Source organism: Phyllostomus hastatus, unplaced genomic scaffold, assembly GCF_019186645.2.
Source record: "Phyllostomus hastatus isolate PE091 unplaced genomic scaffold, TTU_PhHast_1.1 phas_scaffold_39, whole genome shotgun sequence".
Lineage (NCBI taxonomy): Eukaryota > Metazoa > Chordata > Mammalia > Chiroptera > Phyllostomidae > Phyllostomus > Phyllostomus hastatus.
Genome location: NW_025334028.1, coordinates 22,410,277 through 22,428,415, shown reverse-complemented (window position 1 = coordinate 22,428,415; position 18,139 = coordinate 22,410,277).

Below are 18,139 nucleotides of genomic sequence, written 5' to 3'. Positions count from 1 at the left end.
ATGCATGAGAAGAACAGAAAATTTTTCCCTTGGAAAAATCAAAACATTTGTGAGAAACTTACAGTATATTCTATATTTAATTGCACTTAAGGCCACTTTGTTGACTTTCCAACATAAAATATATAACATGGCTATTATATTTTGATATAGTAAATTAAAATGATAGCTTTAAAATACAATACCCATGAATATGCTTTACATTAAATTAACTTAAATAAGGACCTTTCCTTTTGTACTTTAATAAAATCAGCATCTTAAATTTGTGTCTTCTTCTGAGGAGATGGTAAAATCTGAAGAAGAAAAAATTTCAAAGCAAAAAGTGATAGTACAAATGATAAACTGGAGAACCTTTGGCATGTTGTTATTTGCAATATTCAGTAATATTTAATGATATTCCCTCAATCAGTCAGCAATCATTTATTAGACACTCACATAGTCATAGCCATAAAGGATAAAAGATAAAAGTATGGCTCTTGGAGAATTCACAATCATTTGGGAAAGAAAATTTCTGCATTAGGAATATAGGAGTTATTTAAACTTTCTTAAAGAGGGTATACTAGCCTTGAAATTTAAGAAGGATTTTTTTCTAGTGTTTATTTTATATTTCCTATCTTACATAGAAATCTAATTTATCATAGCAGTATTAGGAAATATACAGTTTATTTCTAACCATGGCAGGGAGTTTTTCTGGTCAGAATAATTTGCAGTGTCAAAATATTTCCATATTCTAAAAATTGATTTCAAGAGTTTGTTGAGGCAGATATTTTTAGTTCATTCTCTTTTTAGACTAGAGAAATCTATATATTCAAGTTTTTCATGGTATATACTCAGAATGTATGGTATAGTAATTACCAGCTCTGTTGCCACAAAACATTTGATTTTCATAATTTCCAAAATTATCATAGGCTGAATAAAATATATTTCAATATTTTAAATTCATAAAATATTATTATCTAATAATAAAAATATGTTTTCTTATTGTTACTTATGAGTAATAAAAAGGTAGTTCTAACATCATTCTGAAAATCAGGCCTTAGACTTACTTATTCTTCTTTCTGAGATCTTTTGTACAATCATATCAGTAAATTCTTATTTTATCTGTATTGGGAAAAAATGGTACAGTAGGCAGCTTGGACAGTGGAAAGAATGCTGAACTGGAATTGAAAAGTGGGATTTATGGTACTAGCTTTGTTATTAATGAGCAAAGTGACCATGGATGAATTGCTTTATTTCCTAGATTTTGGCTTGCTTAAATGAAACCTATTACATCATTATATGTCTGCTAGACTATTCAGCTATTCTACCATGTGTTGTCTTCCCACATCAATTCTCTTAGGTTAATTTGAGAGATAGTGATGTACTTTAAATTCTGGTATAAGAGGTCAATAAACAAGCAATGCAGAGAATTATTTTTCCTTCTTTTATCAAAACTGTAGTGTAGTCTGAAATTCATCTTGCTCTTATATTCTAAAGGTATATAGTGCTTACTCTTGGATTTTAGAAAATTTAATAATCTGTTGTTGTGGTTTTATTGTTTTTACTAAAATTCAAAATAACGTTAAAGGAATAAAGGCATTATATAAATATTTTATTCTCATATATTATTTAAAACTATACAAAATCCAAAATATATATTATGTACTATTGAAAGTCTTATTTAAACTTAAATTTTCACAAGTGAAGTAAGTGAATAACTCAGGACAAAGTTGTATTTTGATTTGTCCTAGCAAGTGACCTAATGATAATAAAATAAAACTACCTCAAACCTGAGGAAAAGCAAAACTATGTTTTGCTCTGTGTAAGATACTGTTAAAGGAATGAAAATTAGGCCACAGACTAGGAGAAAACATTTGCAAAGCACATACCTGATAAAGGACTTGTTTCCAAAATATACAAAGAACACTTAGAACTCAACAGTAAGAAAACAAAAAGCCCAGTTAAAAACTGGGCAAAAGATCTGAATAAACACCTCATCAAAGAAGATCATCAAATGGCAAACATGCATATGAAAAGATACTCACCATCATTTGCCATTAGGGAATGGAAACTTAAAACAACAATGAGTTACTATTATACACCTATCAGAATAGTTAAAATCCAAATCATTGACAACAACAAATGCTGATGAGAATGTAGAGCATCAGGAACACTCATTCATTGTTACGGGGAATGCAAAATGACACAGCCACTTTGGGAGACATTGGCAGTGTTTTTACCAAGTAGCTGAACATAGTTTTGCCATATGATCCAGCAATTGTGCTCCTCAATGTCTACTCAAAGTTGTTAAAAACTTACATCCACACAAAAACCAACACATGAATATTTATTCATAATTGCTAAAATTGAAAGCAACCAAGGTGTCCTTCAATAGTGAGTGGATAAACTGTGGTATATTCATACAATAGAATACTATTAAGTGCTAGAAAGAACTCAGTTATCAAGCCATGAAAAGACATGGACAAAACTTAAATGCATATTGCTAAGTGAAAGAAGCCAATTTGAAAAGGATACATACAGTATAATTTCAACTATGTGACATTTTGGAAAAAGCAAAACAATAAAAAATAAATAAAAAGATGAGTGGCTTCTAGGAGTTCCAAAGGGAAATGGGGGAATAATAAAGAGGTGCAACATAACATTACAGAACAAGGGAGCCAAGGCGGGTACACCGATGTACTATTACCAAAAGGACCCAACTCCTAGGTTCATTATATCCGCTGCCTTATAGAAAAGACATCTCTCAATGCCTGAGATCCATGAAGAGGAAAGGAAACGTTTATTTAATGCTATACAGACTTAAAGTAGTGACCTAATGTCTTCATTAAAATATCAAAGTCCTTTAGGATACCCACAGACACCCACGGTGCTTCCTTCTCCCCCTGCCCTAATTCCAGGTACCATAACTCTGGTTTCCCCACTCTGGTGAAATCACATGGCTCTTTACTCAATGGCTACTGTGTCTGGGTTTTAAACCCCTGTGACAATCTTCCTCCTCCAATTTTTTCCTTCCCTTTTCTGACTTCTCCTACAATCTGTTACACCTGCCAGCATTCCTGTATTATTCCAAGTTCACTGGGCTGCCATCATGAGTCTGGGCAGGGGTGGCCCCATGTCATGGAGCCAATCTTCTATGCAGGTGCTGTAACTTGGGGGACCTGCCCCCCAGTTACATCTGGGGGGGAGTTCTTTCCATCCCCCTGGCTCAGAGCATGGCCACAGCTATTTAACATATCTATGCAGCCAGTCAAAGGTTATAGGTATGTTAAATGATGATGCCAGATGTTAGCTGCAAAGCTGTTGCTGTATGAAACAGCTCTGTATGTTCCTGCTCCATGTGTCCCCTCCCCCAACTCACACCTGAGGGGGAAGGGGTGAGGACATCTTATATGTCTTTCTAATATTTCCTGGACACCTTGAGTTCTGGACCCCATTCCAAATCCCTATTTGGGGACCCCTCTTGGCTGTACCCTGTATCAATAGGAGATTTTTAGGGCTATGAAGCTAACCTATACTGTACTGTACTATTGATCTATACTGTAATAGTAGATACAGGACATTACGCATTTACTGAAATCTATAGAAAAAAACAGAGTGAACTCTAATGTAAACTATGGACTTTAGTTAACAATAATATGAATATTGGTTTAGCAATTATACCAAATGTAACACACTAATGAAAATGTTAATAATAGGTGAACCCTGGCCAGTGTAGCTCAGTTGGTTGGGCCTCATCCCACAAAACAAAAGGTGGTTGGCTTGATTCCGGGTCAGGACACAGGGCTTGGTCCATGGTTGGGGTGCATTCAAGAGGCAACTGATCAATATTTCCTTCTCACATAGATATTTCTCTCCCTCTCTTTCTCCCTTCCTCCCCCGCCATTTCTAAATAAATAAATAAAATCTTTAAAAAATAATAGAAGAAACTGAGCAGGGGTACATATACATATAGGAAACTCCCTGTACTATCTGATCAATTTTTCTGTACGGTTTTTAAAACCTACTCTAAAAAAATTAGCCTATTGATTTTTTTAAAGATGTTATTTATTTATTTTTAGAGAGGGAAGGGAGGGAGATAGATAGATAGATAGAGAGAGAGAGAGAGAAACATCAATGTGAGGTTGCTGGGGGTTATGGCTTGCAACCCAGGCATGTACCCTGGCTGGGAATCGAACCTGCAACACTGGTTCACAGCCCGCGCTCAATCCACTGAGCTACGCCAGCCAGGGCCCTATTGATTTTTTAAAAATGTACCTTCACAGCCTGAAGAAAAGCAAAATTATTTTGGTTACTATAAATAATGACTACATCTTTCTCTTTCACCTGTTGTCTTACTGATTTCAACACTTTAATTGACTGATAATTATTATCCAGTGATTTTTATGAATATCTGTACAAATTTCATAGTTTGCTTTGGAATGATATTTCTCTATTAAGATTTCTCTTAATAACAAGCATTAATTTTAGGCTAAATTCTTATTTTAATTTTTGTATTGTTGTTCTATTACAGTTGTCCCAATCTTTTCCCCATTGCTCTCCCTTACCCCATGCCCCCCAGCTCCCACAGTCAATCCCCACCCTGTTGTCCATGTCCATGGGTTTTTTATACATATTCCTTGACTAGACCCTTCCCCTTCTTTCCCCTGTTATCCCCCTCTCACCTCCCCTCTGGTCACTGTCAGTCTGTTCCTTGTGGAAACCTCTGGTTCTATTTTGCTCATTTGTTTTGTTCATTATGTTCTACTTATAGGTGAGATCAGATTGTATGTCTTTCACTGCCTGGCCTGTTTCAGTAAGCATAATGCTTTCCAGTTCCATCCATGCCATCACAAACGGTAGGAGAGACAAGCTCAGAAGAAAATAATGAATTACTTATTTTCATAGGAAAGGTATATTTTTTCTTTTTCTTTTTTTTTAAGATTTTATTTATTTTTAGAAAGGGTATATTTTTTCCCAAAAGACAAGAGAAATATGAAAAAGACATATTATTAAAATAATTAATAAAAATAAAGAATTAGTAGAAGTGGATACCAAGAAATAAATTATCTATTGATTGATAAATCTTATCTTTGTTGGCAAATCAGAAATCTTATTTATTTTGTTATGAAGTGACTAAAATTTTTTCTAAACCAATATTAGAGAAATCCATCAATGCAAAACTTGTCAGTGTATATCATGAATAGGTTCTGCAGACCAAATTAATTATAGTTATTTCTATTAATGTGCTATGGATTATTTATGATGGCCCAAATACATTTTTGTGATAAATAATGGGTATATTTTTTAAAAACACAAAAGGAAAACCAAGAACCACACATCATTTCCAGTATTTTAGCTTAATAAGTATTTGCTATATAATATAGAACAACAGCTCTCAGCCTGTTTTCCCCACCATGATAAACATAACAGATGATGTTCACATGAAAAAGGAGAATACCATATATATGATCAACGAATAGCCAAAGTTACCATGAATCCCTAGGGATGTAAAAATCATTATTTAGGTGATTAAGATTGAGCCATTTTGTATTTATTTGCAGGTCCCCTGGCCTAGAATGCACACCAGTGAGCTTCCCCCTGGCTCCCCTGCCCCCCTCACTGCAGTCATTGCTTGGTCTAAATGAGACTTTCTCCACAAGGCTGCCTCACTCTTCTCTACAGTGGTTCCCACCATCATCCCAGCCTCAGTCACTCTCTGTTCTGACCCTCGGTAAGCTGTCTTCATTGTGTGTCACTCCCTGACAGTTTTTTATGTTTCTTTATTTTCTGCTTCTCTTAGTACGATGATGAGGCAAGCAGTGATCTAGTCCAATTTTCCACCTCTGAATTACCAGTGCCCATCAATAGTATGTGCTCAATAAGTACTTATTAAATTAAGTTAAATGTTTTCCACAGAATAAATGTCTTTATCTTACAAACTTAGCATATTTTATTTGTATGATCTCAAAAATAGGTGGTTTACTTTAAAAACAATATGTCCTTTCCTCAAAGCAGACCTATTTAGCTTTTACATAGTCTTGAAAAGAAGGTGAACTTGAGGTCCATTAACTAAATCTTACCTAAAATTTTTTGAAGATTATTTTTAAATGACAAATTTAAAATTGTACCTGAGGACAGTTTTGAAGAATGTGTTCTTGTCAACAGGAACTCAAGGCTGTTGATACCCTCCAAGCCTCATAATGGATCTACACTGAGTTGCCCTTAATTTTCTTAAATGTTTGCACTTGAGCTGGGACTTTTAATTGGCAAAGGTAGCCTAATCTCTAATGCTTCCAAAAGAATGTAGCTGTCTCCGTCTAGTTTCACCTACTCTTGGTCCAAGGAGCCTACTTGGCTCCCTGGTTGTTAAGCTACACTCCGCATAGCTTAGCAACATGGTAACATTCCTTCAAGAAATCTGAGTTCCAGAACCTCTGCATTTGCCATTCTTCTCAGAGCTCCATTTACCCACAGCTTGACAAAATCATGAAGCAGCAGTGACTTTAGTTTTCGATGTGTAACAGAGTTGAATCAAATGCAAGAGAAAGAGAAAGAAGAAGAAAAAAAGCAATTTTAATTGTATTGATAATTGTCCCCACAATTCTGCTTAAAGAACACATACCATGCAGATGTAATCAAACTTAGCTCATCCAAACCTATGGCAAGAAAGTATGAATGATTTTAAAGATATCCCAGTCATCCTGCTCTAGTAGTCAGGATGTCTATGCTGATGACTTGTTCAACAGGCTTGAAAAAAATTGAAATGTTAATTAAAAGTCATAAACATTAAGCAATACAGTTAAAGTCATAACTTTGTGAAAAGTGAAGACAGAAGCATACCCAGTAATTTCATATATGCACATGCACATGCACACACATATAGTACACATACATATGTTGCTGTCAGTTGTCAGGATTATATAGTTTTCTTTTCATACCACATGTGATTTTTAATTCCTGAGTTACAGTCTCTGAAAGCAATATATTAAGAGACTTATTTCTCCCTCACATGAAAGAGTTCAACAATCCAGGGCTGGTATGGAAGCTCTATGGTATCTTTATGGGCCTAGGCTCATTCCACTCTTTAAGTCCATGCTCCTTTATATGTGGTTTCCCTTCTTGAAGTTACCTCTTGCCTGTGATGGTTCTCAAAGTTCTAGTCATCCTAGCGGATGCTGTATTTCCAGACATCAAATCAATAGTCCAGGCAGAAAACAAGAGGAAATGGAGGGAAGGCAGACAAGGGCACATGCTAGCCACGTGCTTCCTCCATAAAATCATTTCCATGAGTCCCAGACAATAATCTAGATGCCTTGATCACTTCTAGTAGAAGGGAGGATAGAAAATGTAGCTTGTCATGGTGGAGAATGAGGGGGTGGCATTGTTACTAACCAAAGAGGGCGAAAATGTATATTGGGTTATAAACAGAATCTCTATCACAGGCCCCAATGTTTGTACCTAACCCCTGTGTAAGAGGTATCCACACTCTATGTGGTTGTAACTTTCCTTAGAGAGGGCTGAAGCCATTAGAGGGAGGCACTCCTGGCTATGTAACTATGGTTTTATTATATTTACTGTATGAAGACATGTGGAGACCTGTCTCATCTCATTACTAGAAAAAAAGATATAAGTAGTTTGTTTGAGCAGAGTTTGCAGTAATTCTGTTAGAGCCAAGATACAGAGGTCACTCTGCTGCGTGCTCAGGGCAGCATGCATATCCTTGTTGCCTTGGTAACAGACTACCAGCCCAGGACACTGTTGTTTTCAGCAAGGATAGAATATAGATTGCGAGATTTCTTAGAATGTGTGCATAAGTTTATGAGTGGTGATTAGTGACTTTTAAAACATTGTAGTAATTATAAGCCAGACACTCCATAGGTTGTTCATTATCCAGGCATTTTGAGTATGGACTGAACTGTGCCCTCCAAAATTCATATGTTGAAGCATGAACCCCCAATGTGACTGACTGTATTTGGAGATAGGAGCTCTAAGGAAGTAATTCAGGTTACAAGAGGTCATAAAGATGGGTCCTAATCTGGTAGAACTGGTATCCTCGTAAGAAGAGAGAGACACCAGAGTGCGTTCTGAACTCTCTCTCTCCTCTCCTCCATGCACAAACAGAAGGAAGGCCCTGTGAACCTAGCGGTTATTATGCTAAGTGACATGTCAGTCAGAGGAAGACAAAAATACCACATAATTTCACTTATATATGTAATCTAAAGAACAATATAAATGAACAAACAAAACAGAAACAGACTCATAAACACAGAGAACAGATTTACAGTTGCCAGAAGGGAGGGTATCGGGGGACTGAGTGAGAAAAGTGAAGGGATTGAGAAGTACAAATTGGAAGTTACAAAATAGTCATGGGACTGTGAAGTACAGCATAGGAAATACAGTCAATAACATTGAAATAACTATGTATGGAGCCCACTGGGTACTGGAAATATCTGGGAGAACACTTTGTAAAGTATAGCATTGGATAACCGATACACTGTACACTTGAAATTAATACAAAATAATATTGAATGTAAACTGTAATTTTAAAAATCTTTTAATTAAAAAGTAAAAAGAAGAAGAAAGGCTCTGTGAGGATGCAGCAGGAAGGAATCCACTACTAGTCAAGAACCAGCCTGATCTTGGACTTCCAGCCTCCAAAATTGTGGAGGGAAAATTCTGTTTTTTAAGGTACCCAGCCAGTCTGTGGCATTCTGTTATAGCAGCCTGAGCAGATTAATACAAGGATAAATATTCAGGACACTAGTTAGGTCCGTTTTCGCCATGTATTAAGTGGTATGGCCAGATCTTGGAGCTGTGAAGTTATTATATCTACTTATTATCATCCTTTTGTATTTACTGTAAAAATGCCACTAATTAACATATAATAAGGCAAAGCAAATACTTCGTGGAAGAGGTGCCTCTTGCAATTACATTTTGGCCAAGCAGGACATGGTGGGTGGTCTCTTAGCCCTAGGTGTTTCTCTCCTTTTTGTCATTGTGTTGAATCTGAGTCCTTTAGCTCAGTATTATGTTTATAAAATTCATCCATGTTGCCCTTGCTGGTGTGGTTCAGTGGATTGAGTGCCAGCCTGCAAACCAAAGGGTCACTGGTTTGATTCCCAGTCAGGGCACATGCCTGGGTTGAGGGCCAGGTCTGCAGCAAGGGATGCGCAAGAGGCAACCACCCATTGATGTTTCTTTCCCTCTCTCCCTCCCTTCCCCTCTCTCTAAAAAATAAATAAACAAAATCCTTAAAAATAAATATATACATTTTAGAGAGTTTGGTTGGTGATTAGTGGTATCTAATCATGAAGTTAAATTTGTATTTGTCTGAGGTAGAATTTGTATACAATAAATTAATCTTTTTAAAGGAATACAGTTCAACAAGTTTTGACAAATGTATGCATATATAGTCACATAACCAACACCAACATCAAGATACAGACTATGTCCAACACTAGAAAGGTTTTATCACAGCTCTTCACTGTAAGTCTCCTTCCCCCATCCTGGGAGCCTTGCAAACACTAATCTATTTTCTGTTCCTGTAATTTTACATTTTTTAGAATGTTACACAAATGGCATGTAGCTTTTGGATCTGGCTTCTTTTACTTAGCACAATATTCTAGAGATTCAACTATATTGTTTTTTGTATTATAGTCCTCTCTCTTCTATCAATGAGTAATAGTTTATTGTTGGGATGTACCATAATTTGTTTATCCCCTTACCAGCTGATGATTGCTTCCAATTTTTATTATTATGAATGAAACTGCCATGAACATTTGTGTACAGGTCTTTGTGTGGAAGGATGTTTTCATATCTTTGGGTAGCTACCTAGTAGTAAAATTGCCATAATCTACTTACATCTTATCTGCCCTTTGGAATATAAATGACAAAAGAAGTGTATCTGGGCACTTAACTATTTCCTGAGTACTAACTATTGCCAATGACTGACCTAAGTACCTCCCATGCATACATTGTTTAATATACTAGCAATATAGAAGACCTCTGTGACCCAGGAAGATTTAGGGGGTTATATAAAGGTCACACAGACTGTCAGGGTTGGCATCATATCTCAGTCTTATTGAACTAACACTCATATTCACAGACCCTTGTCTACGTAGAGAGTCAATGTCACTCAGATTCCTAAAGATCAGTTCAGAGCCTCAGCCAAAATCAATGATGGATGTGAAAGTGCTGTGCAAATGATAAGGCAATATGCAAAGTTAGGTGTTATACGATGTAATACGATGTACTGAAATTGATTAAAGGCTGCAGATGTTACAGTCCAACACACTTGGCTACAGCCTGGAATTAGAGCTGCTCTGGAAGCACATGTAGTGGTTAAGACCATGGGTTTTGTAGTCAAACTTGAATTTGAAACCTAGATCTAAGTTGTACCTGGAGGTTTGGTCTTATAAAATTATCTAATCTCTCTTTGGGTTAGATCTGCACTGGATAAAGAAGAAGACTAAAACCTACCAAATAAGATTTTTATAAGGTCTGAATGAAATGATGCTCAAGAAAAAAATTCTAAATTTGTATGGAACCACAAAAGACCCCAAATAGCCAAAGCAATCCTGAAGAAAAGGAACAAAGCCAGAGGTATCATACTTCCTGATTTTAAACAACTAGAAAGTTATAGTAATAAAACAGCATGGCACTGGCATAAAAATACACAAATGGGCCAATAGAACAAAACAGAAAGCCCAGAAATAAAACTCCACATATACAGTCAACTAATACTTGACAAGGAAACCAAGGATACCCAAGGGGGAAAGATAGTCTCTTCAACCAAAAATGTTGTAGAAACTGGATAAACACATGCATAACCATGAATTAGAACCCCCATGTTACACCACTCGCAAGAATTAACTTGAAATAGATATAAGCCTTAAATATAAGACCCAATACCATAAAACTCATAGACAAAAATGTAGGAAAGAAACTCCTTGATGCTGGTCTTGGCAATGATCTTTCCAGATATGACACCAGAAGCATAAACACTGAAAGCAAAAATCAGCAAACAGTACTACATCAAACGTAAAATCTTCTGCACAAAAGAGAAACAATGAGCAAAATGAAAAGGCAACCTATAGAATGAGATAAAATTTGGAGGAACCATACATCAGGTAAAGGGGTTAATACCCAAAACACATAAAGAACTTACACAACTCAATAACACAAAAAGCTCAATTAAAAATGGACAGAGAAACTGAATAGACATTTTTCCAAAGAAGACATCCAGATGGTCAATAATGATGGATTAGTGATATTGAAAAGATGCTCAACACCAATCATTAGTGAAAAGCTACTCAAAACCACAATGAGATATGGTCTTATATCTACTAGAATGGCTATCAGAAGACTAGAAAGGTGGAGAAAAGGGAACCCTTGTACACTGTTGATGGGAATGTAAATCAGTTCAATCACTATGGAAAATAATGGAGGTTCCTCAAAAAATTAAAAATAGTTCTATCATATGATACAACAACTCTACTTGTGGGGGGCGGTTTTGAAGGGAAAAAAACACTAACTTGAAAAGATACATGCACCCCCATTTTTACTGCACTATTATTTAAAGTAGCCAAGAAATTGAAGCAACTTAGGTGTTTATTAATGGATGAATAGATAAAGAAGATGTGATATTGTAACTGAAACACAGGTCTGGCCACCCACACTATGAAAGCCAATACTCAAGAAGCAGGCACTGATGTAAAGGAAAGTGGTTTATTTTCAGATAAAGCCATCTTCCAGGTGGCTTCTTGGCCACCTAGAAGATGGGGGACTCCTGTCTCAAAGCCCGTCTCTCTGTGCAGGCAAAGGTTTTTATAAGGAAGGAGAGGGGAACAGAAAAAAGAGATCAATGGCAGTGGTTGCAAAGTTCTCTAAGAACAGAGGAGCTAGTCCATTCCAATAAGGCAGCTGATGGGCTGGTGTGTGTCATCCTGGCTTCAAGTGACCCCGGCTCCATGGGTGAACGTCAGCGAGTCTCCTGCAGCTGGGATGTCGAAGGTAGGAGTCTGTTTCTTTTGAAGTTAGTTCCTAGAATTTTTATGTAAACTTGCTGTTTATCTACACACTACACATTAGTCAGAGTCAGCACTTACAGAAACAATGACATAAGAATGGTGCAGTGGGTTATAATTTCCAATAGTTCATATATATAGGGAAAGCTTTTGTGTAGAAGCTTTTACATTTGATGTAGTACTGTTTGTTGATTTCTGCTTTTGGTGTGTATGCTTCTGGGAAACATTGTATGTATGTATGTGTGTACATATATATACACACACATATACACACTCAGCAATGAAAAAGGAGGAAATTCTGCCATTTGTGACAACATAGATAGACCTAGAGGGTATTATGATAAGTGAAATATGCCATACAAAGACAAATACCATACAATCTCACTTACATGTGAATTTAAAAACAACACCACCAACAAAATTCACAGAAACAGAGGGCAGATTAGTGGTTGCCAGAAGTAGAGAATGTGGTGTGGGTAAAATGGGTGAAGGTGGTCAAAAGGTACAAAATTCCATTTATAAAATAAATATGTCTCAGATATCTCAGGTATGTAATATACAGTATGGTGACTATGGTTAAGAATACTCTATTGTATATTTGAAAGTTGCTAAGAGTAGGGCTTAAAAGCTCTCATCACAAAAAAACAGTTTGTAACTATGTATGGCAATGGATGTTAACTAGATTTATCTAGTGGTAATCATCTTGCAATATCTATCTATCTATCTATATCTATATCTATATATATCTATATATATCTATATCTATATATATATCTATATCTCAAATCATTATGTTGCACACCTGAAACTAATATGTCAGTTATATCTCAATTTTAAAAAAACATTTTGTGGAATGTGGCTTTTAGCAGCCTCTCAATTGGGGGAGAGCCTCTAAAATGATCTAATCCAGCCTCTATGTAAAGCAAGCTCGCTGTTGCTACATTAACTCTCCTGTGAGCAGAAAGGTGACCTAGGACAAGGCAGCCCATTGCCCTTTCAGAAAAGGGGTGGTAGTTGTTCATTTTCTTTATTTAGGCACCCCTCTTCATCCTAAAGCTGCCAACAATCACAAGCACACATTCTTTCAGTGTCCCTGCCTATATTTGGTAACATCTAGTCCTGCCACTTGCTATCTTATCATCTTTTGTCCTATATTAGGATTCATTCCTTCTTACCAATGTTATCTACCAATTGTTCACTTACCAGGCTTTCCTTACTGAAAAAGATGTAAAAAAACAAAATTAGAATTGAGTAATTCTTCTTTCTGTATCTGCTCTCTTCCTTTTTTTGTTTGAGACATAGCATCAAAATATTAAACATTTTCTTATTTGCCCTTAGCTATTTTATTTTATTTTATTTTCAGACAAGCCTCAAGTTACTTTCTCCCCTTCAACTTTGAGACACTGTTCTTAAAGGTCCCAAGACTCACTATAGGGTTCATCTCATTTGTCGTTCTATTCTCTGATAAGGCTGTTTTACAAGTGTTGGTGGGAATGCGGATTGGTGCAGCCACTTTGGAAAGCAGTATGGAGATACCTCAAAAAATTAAAAATGGATCTGTCTTATCACCCAGCAATTCCACTTCTGGAAGTTTATCCAAAGAAACCTGAAACACTAATTTAAAAGAATATAAGCAACCCTGTGTTCATTGCAGAGCTATCTACAATAGACAGCCCAAGTGTTCCTCAGTAGATGAGTGGATAAAACAGCTATGGTATATTTACACAATAGAATACTACTTGGCAATAAAAAAAAAGAAGAAAATTTTACCCTTTGTGACAGCGTGGATGGACCTGGAGAACATTATGCTAAGTGAAATAAGCCAGTCAGAGAAAGACAAATACCATATGATTTCACTCACATGTGGAATCTAATGAACAAACTGAACTAACAAGCAAAATAGAGACAGACTCATAGACAGAGAGCAGGACAGCTCTGGGAGGGTGTGGCAAGTAGAGGGATTGAGCAAAAAAGAAAAAGGACTCATGGACACAGAAAGCAATGTGGTGAATGCAGTAGGGAGGGCAGTGGGTGGAGGTGGAAGAGGGTATAAGGGGGATAAATGGTAATGGAAAAGTAAAATTAAATAAATGGGTCCAGTACACCCACATTGCATCCACATGTGTATATATACACACTTTAAATTTAAAAATTAAAACGAAAGAATTTTTTCCTGAAAGTTTGGGCCAAAAACATGGGTCTTCATTATACATGGCAAAATACAGTAACTTGTCCCCTTTAGCCACAGTTAAGTCAAAAGAAATAATTCTCTTCATTGCTCTCTGAAATGGTTGGAAAATGCAACTGTTAGCAAAGTAAAAGCAAAAAGAGACCTTTCAGTCTATATTCAGGGCACCTAGTTTTCAGTGCTACCCTTCATAATGTGAACCTTATCTCTATGGTTTCCTTTGCTCTTTGATTCTTTGTCCAAGTGCTCTTCTCTGCATTTGAACCCAATCACTGAAGTTTTTAGAGGCATAGAACATTTATTCTATTTGTAAGTTTCTAATGAAAAGGGATCATTTTAATGAAGGAATTCTGACAAGAGATCATTTTCATTGGGGGCAGGGATTGCCAGAGCTGGCTAAGAAAAAGCAAATCTGACCCCTATCTAAATCTGTTTTTATGGCAAAGCATCTCTCTTTCCTTTGCCTTTGACATTTCTGTCCTGAAATCCTGCAAAAAGAATTATGACAAATGTGTGATGTTGGGAACAGCTCCCTTTGGAACATGTTTCATTTCATCCAATGTTGCTCTTTAATGGACAAAAATGAGAAGGCTTTTTGTTTGGAGGTAAGGAAATAAGGAGACAATTATGTTCAGTGCAAACATGAATCTATCCCTACATAATTAATGTCTCTATAAAAAGCAGATGGTAGTTCTACCTCACAAAAAGTAACAAACAAACAAACAAACAAACAGAACACAGTGAAAAGTGCAGGAGAGGTTTTAGTGGCTGAGTTCCCACAGCTTCACCCCAGGTTGAACTCTAAGTTTGGAGAATTCCTGATCAACTCTCTTCTTTGTGACATGTCAATACAGTGGATTCAACAACCTTCCTAAAAAATTAATTAGACAGCACCCCCTAAAAATTAAGTGAAGAGAAATAACTGATCAGCAGTCCAAGGAGGAACATAAAATCATTTTTACATGTCTTAAACATCAAAGAGAAGAGCAAAAAAAAAGGGTACATTTTCACACATACATTCTAGATTTCTTCTAGTCATAGGGACTAGAGTTCATCATTTTCTTCCAGCTTTCAAAGTTTTGTAATAAATTTCCTGTAGGCAGGGCACCAATGGACACATAACACAGACAGACATAGCACTTTCCTGCCAATGGAAGCAATAACCATCACCAAAATAACAGGCATATTACATATGATCTATAGCAAGGATAAAGATATGTAAGAAAAGTCTCCAAAATGTTAAGTGTTTTTTTCTGCACATAGGAAGGACAAGTGATCTTGATTTTTTTCTTCTAGTATTTATTTTCTAAATTTTCCTCAGTGAGTATATTAGTTTTTAATAATTCATTTTTAATATTTAGTAGCATAAACCACTTTTTCTTTCCCAATTTATACTGTTTTTATTCATTTTAATTTATAATGGTAATATAAGAATGCATTTTAGTTGCAAAACATTCCAAAAATGGCTACTAAGAATATAGAAGCTACAGAGGTGTACTGTCCACTGTGGTAGCCACTAGCAACAGATGGCTATTGAATACTTGAAACAGTCCATAATAAGATGTGCTAGAAGTATAATGTGAAATAGCTGATTAATATTGCCTTTAATCTCAATTATATGTTGAAATGATATATTATATATATCTGGTTTGATCAAACGTGCTATTAAAATTAATTTCACTAGTTCCCTTTTACTTTTCTTCATAAGGGCACTAGACAATTAAAATTACATGTTGTATAAGGGTTGTATTTTTTAAGTATATTTTACTGATTATGCTATTACAGTTGTCTCAATTTTTTTCTCCCTTTTATACACCTCTGCCCTGTACCCCATGCCCTCCAGCAATGCCCCCCCTTAATTCATGTCCATGGGTTGTACATATAAGTTCTTTGACTTCTCTGTTTCCTATACCATTCATTACCTTTCCCCATCTATTTAATGCCTACTTACTATGCTTCTTATTCCATGTACCTTTCCCCCTATTCTTCCCCTCCCCCTTCTCACTGAAAACGATCCATGTAATCTGCATTTCTCTGGTTCTGTTCCTGTTCTAGTTGTTTGCTAAGTTTTGGGTTTTTTTAGGTTCAGTTGTTGATAGTTGACTTTGTTGTCATTTTACTGTTCATAGTTTTTTAGTTTCTTCTATTTCTTAGATAAGTCCCTTTAAAATTTCATATAATAAGGGCTTGGTGATGATGAACTCCTTTAACCTGAGCTTCCCTGGGAAGCACTTAATCTGCCCTTCCATTCTAAGCGATAGCTTTGCTGGATAGAATAATCTTAGATGTAGGTCCTTGCCTTTTATGACTTCAAATACTTCTTTTCAGCCCCATCTTGCCTGCAAGATTTCTTTTGAGAAATCAGCTGATAGTATTATGGGAACTCCTTTGTAGGTAACTCTCTCCTTTCCTCTTGTTACTTTTAGGATTCTCTCTTTATCTTTAATCTTGGGTAACTTAATGATGTGCCTTGGTATGTTCCTCCGTGGGTCTGATTTCTTTGGTACTCTCTGGGCTTCCTGAACTTCCTGAAAGTCTATTTCTTTTGCCAGATTGAGGAAGTTTTCCTTCATCATTTGTTCAAATAAGTTTTCAATTGTTTGCTCTTGTTCTTCTCCTTCTGGCAGCCCCATGATTCGGACATTAGAGTACTTAAAGTTGTCCCGGAGGTTCCCAAGCCTCTCCTCATTTTTTTGAATTCTTGTTCCTTCCTCTGTTCCAGTTGGATGCTGATTTCTTTCTTCTGTTCCAAATCATTGATTTGAGCCCCAGTTTCCTTCCCTTCATGGTTGGTTCCCTGTATATTTTGCTTTATTTTACTTTGGGTAGCCTCCATTTTTTCCTTCATTTTGTGACTGAGCTCAATCAGTTCTGTGAGCATCCTGATTACCAGTGTTTTGAACTTTGCACTGATAGGTTGTCTATCTCCTCATCAATTAGCTCTCTTTCTGGAGTTTTGGTATGTTCTTTCATTTGGGCCACAGTTCTTTGTCTTGGCACACCTCTTATGTTGTAAGGGGGCTGACTGAGGCTTAGGTATTTTCCAGGGTAGGGCAACCCTCTTTGCTGAATTGTCTGTCAGGAAGGAGTCAGAGAGAGAACAATGCCACTCACTTGCTCCGCTCTAGCACCACTTTCCAATGAACTCTTCTGTGAGACTTGGAGTTTCTCCTGCTGTGGCAACCCCTGCAGTATTTTACGGCTAGCTTTGAGTCTTTAGCTTCCTGTTCAGCCAGCCCCGCTTCACCTGCACAGTCCTCCATCTTGCTGCACATCCTCTCTGCTCCACTGCCTATCTCCAACCCTCCTACCCATCTGGGTGAATATTTCTTTAACTTCTTTTTTTTTTTTTTTTTTTTTACAGGTTCCAGTTTCTCACCTTTATTTTCTTTTTCTTTTTTTTTTAAATTTATTGATTATGCTATTACATTTGTCCCTTTACCCCCTTCCCTCCCCTCCACCCTGTACCCCCTCTCCCACCCACGTTCCCCCCCTTAGTTCACTTCCATGTGCAATTCTTATGAGTTCTTTAGCTTCTACCTTTCCCGTACTATTCTTGCCCTCCCCCCTATTTTCAACCTATATTCTATGCTACTTATTCTCTATACCTTTCCCTCCCTCCCCTCCTCCCACCCCCCCCTGTTGCTAGCCCTCCATGTGCCCTCCATTTCTGTGGTTCTGTTCCTGTTCTAGTTGTTTACTTAGTTTCTTTTGGTTTTGCTTTAGGTGTAATTGTTAATAATTGTGAGTTTGCTGTCCTTTTACTATACATGTCTTTTCTTTATCTTCTTTTCTTAGATAAGTCCCTTTAGCATTTCATAAAATAAGGGCTTGGTGATGATGAACTCCTTTAATTTGACCTTATCTGAAAAGCACTTTATCTTCCCTTCCATTCTAAATGACAGCTTTGCTGGATAGAGCAATCTGGGATGTAGGTCCTTGTCTTTCA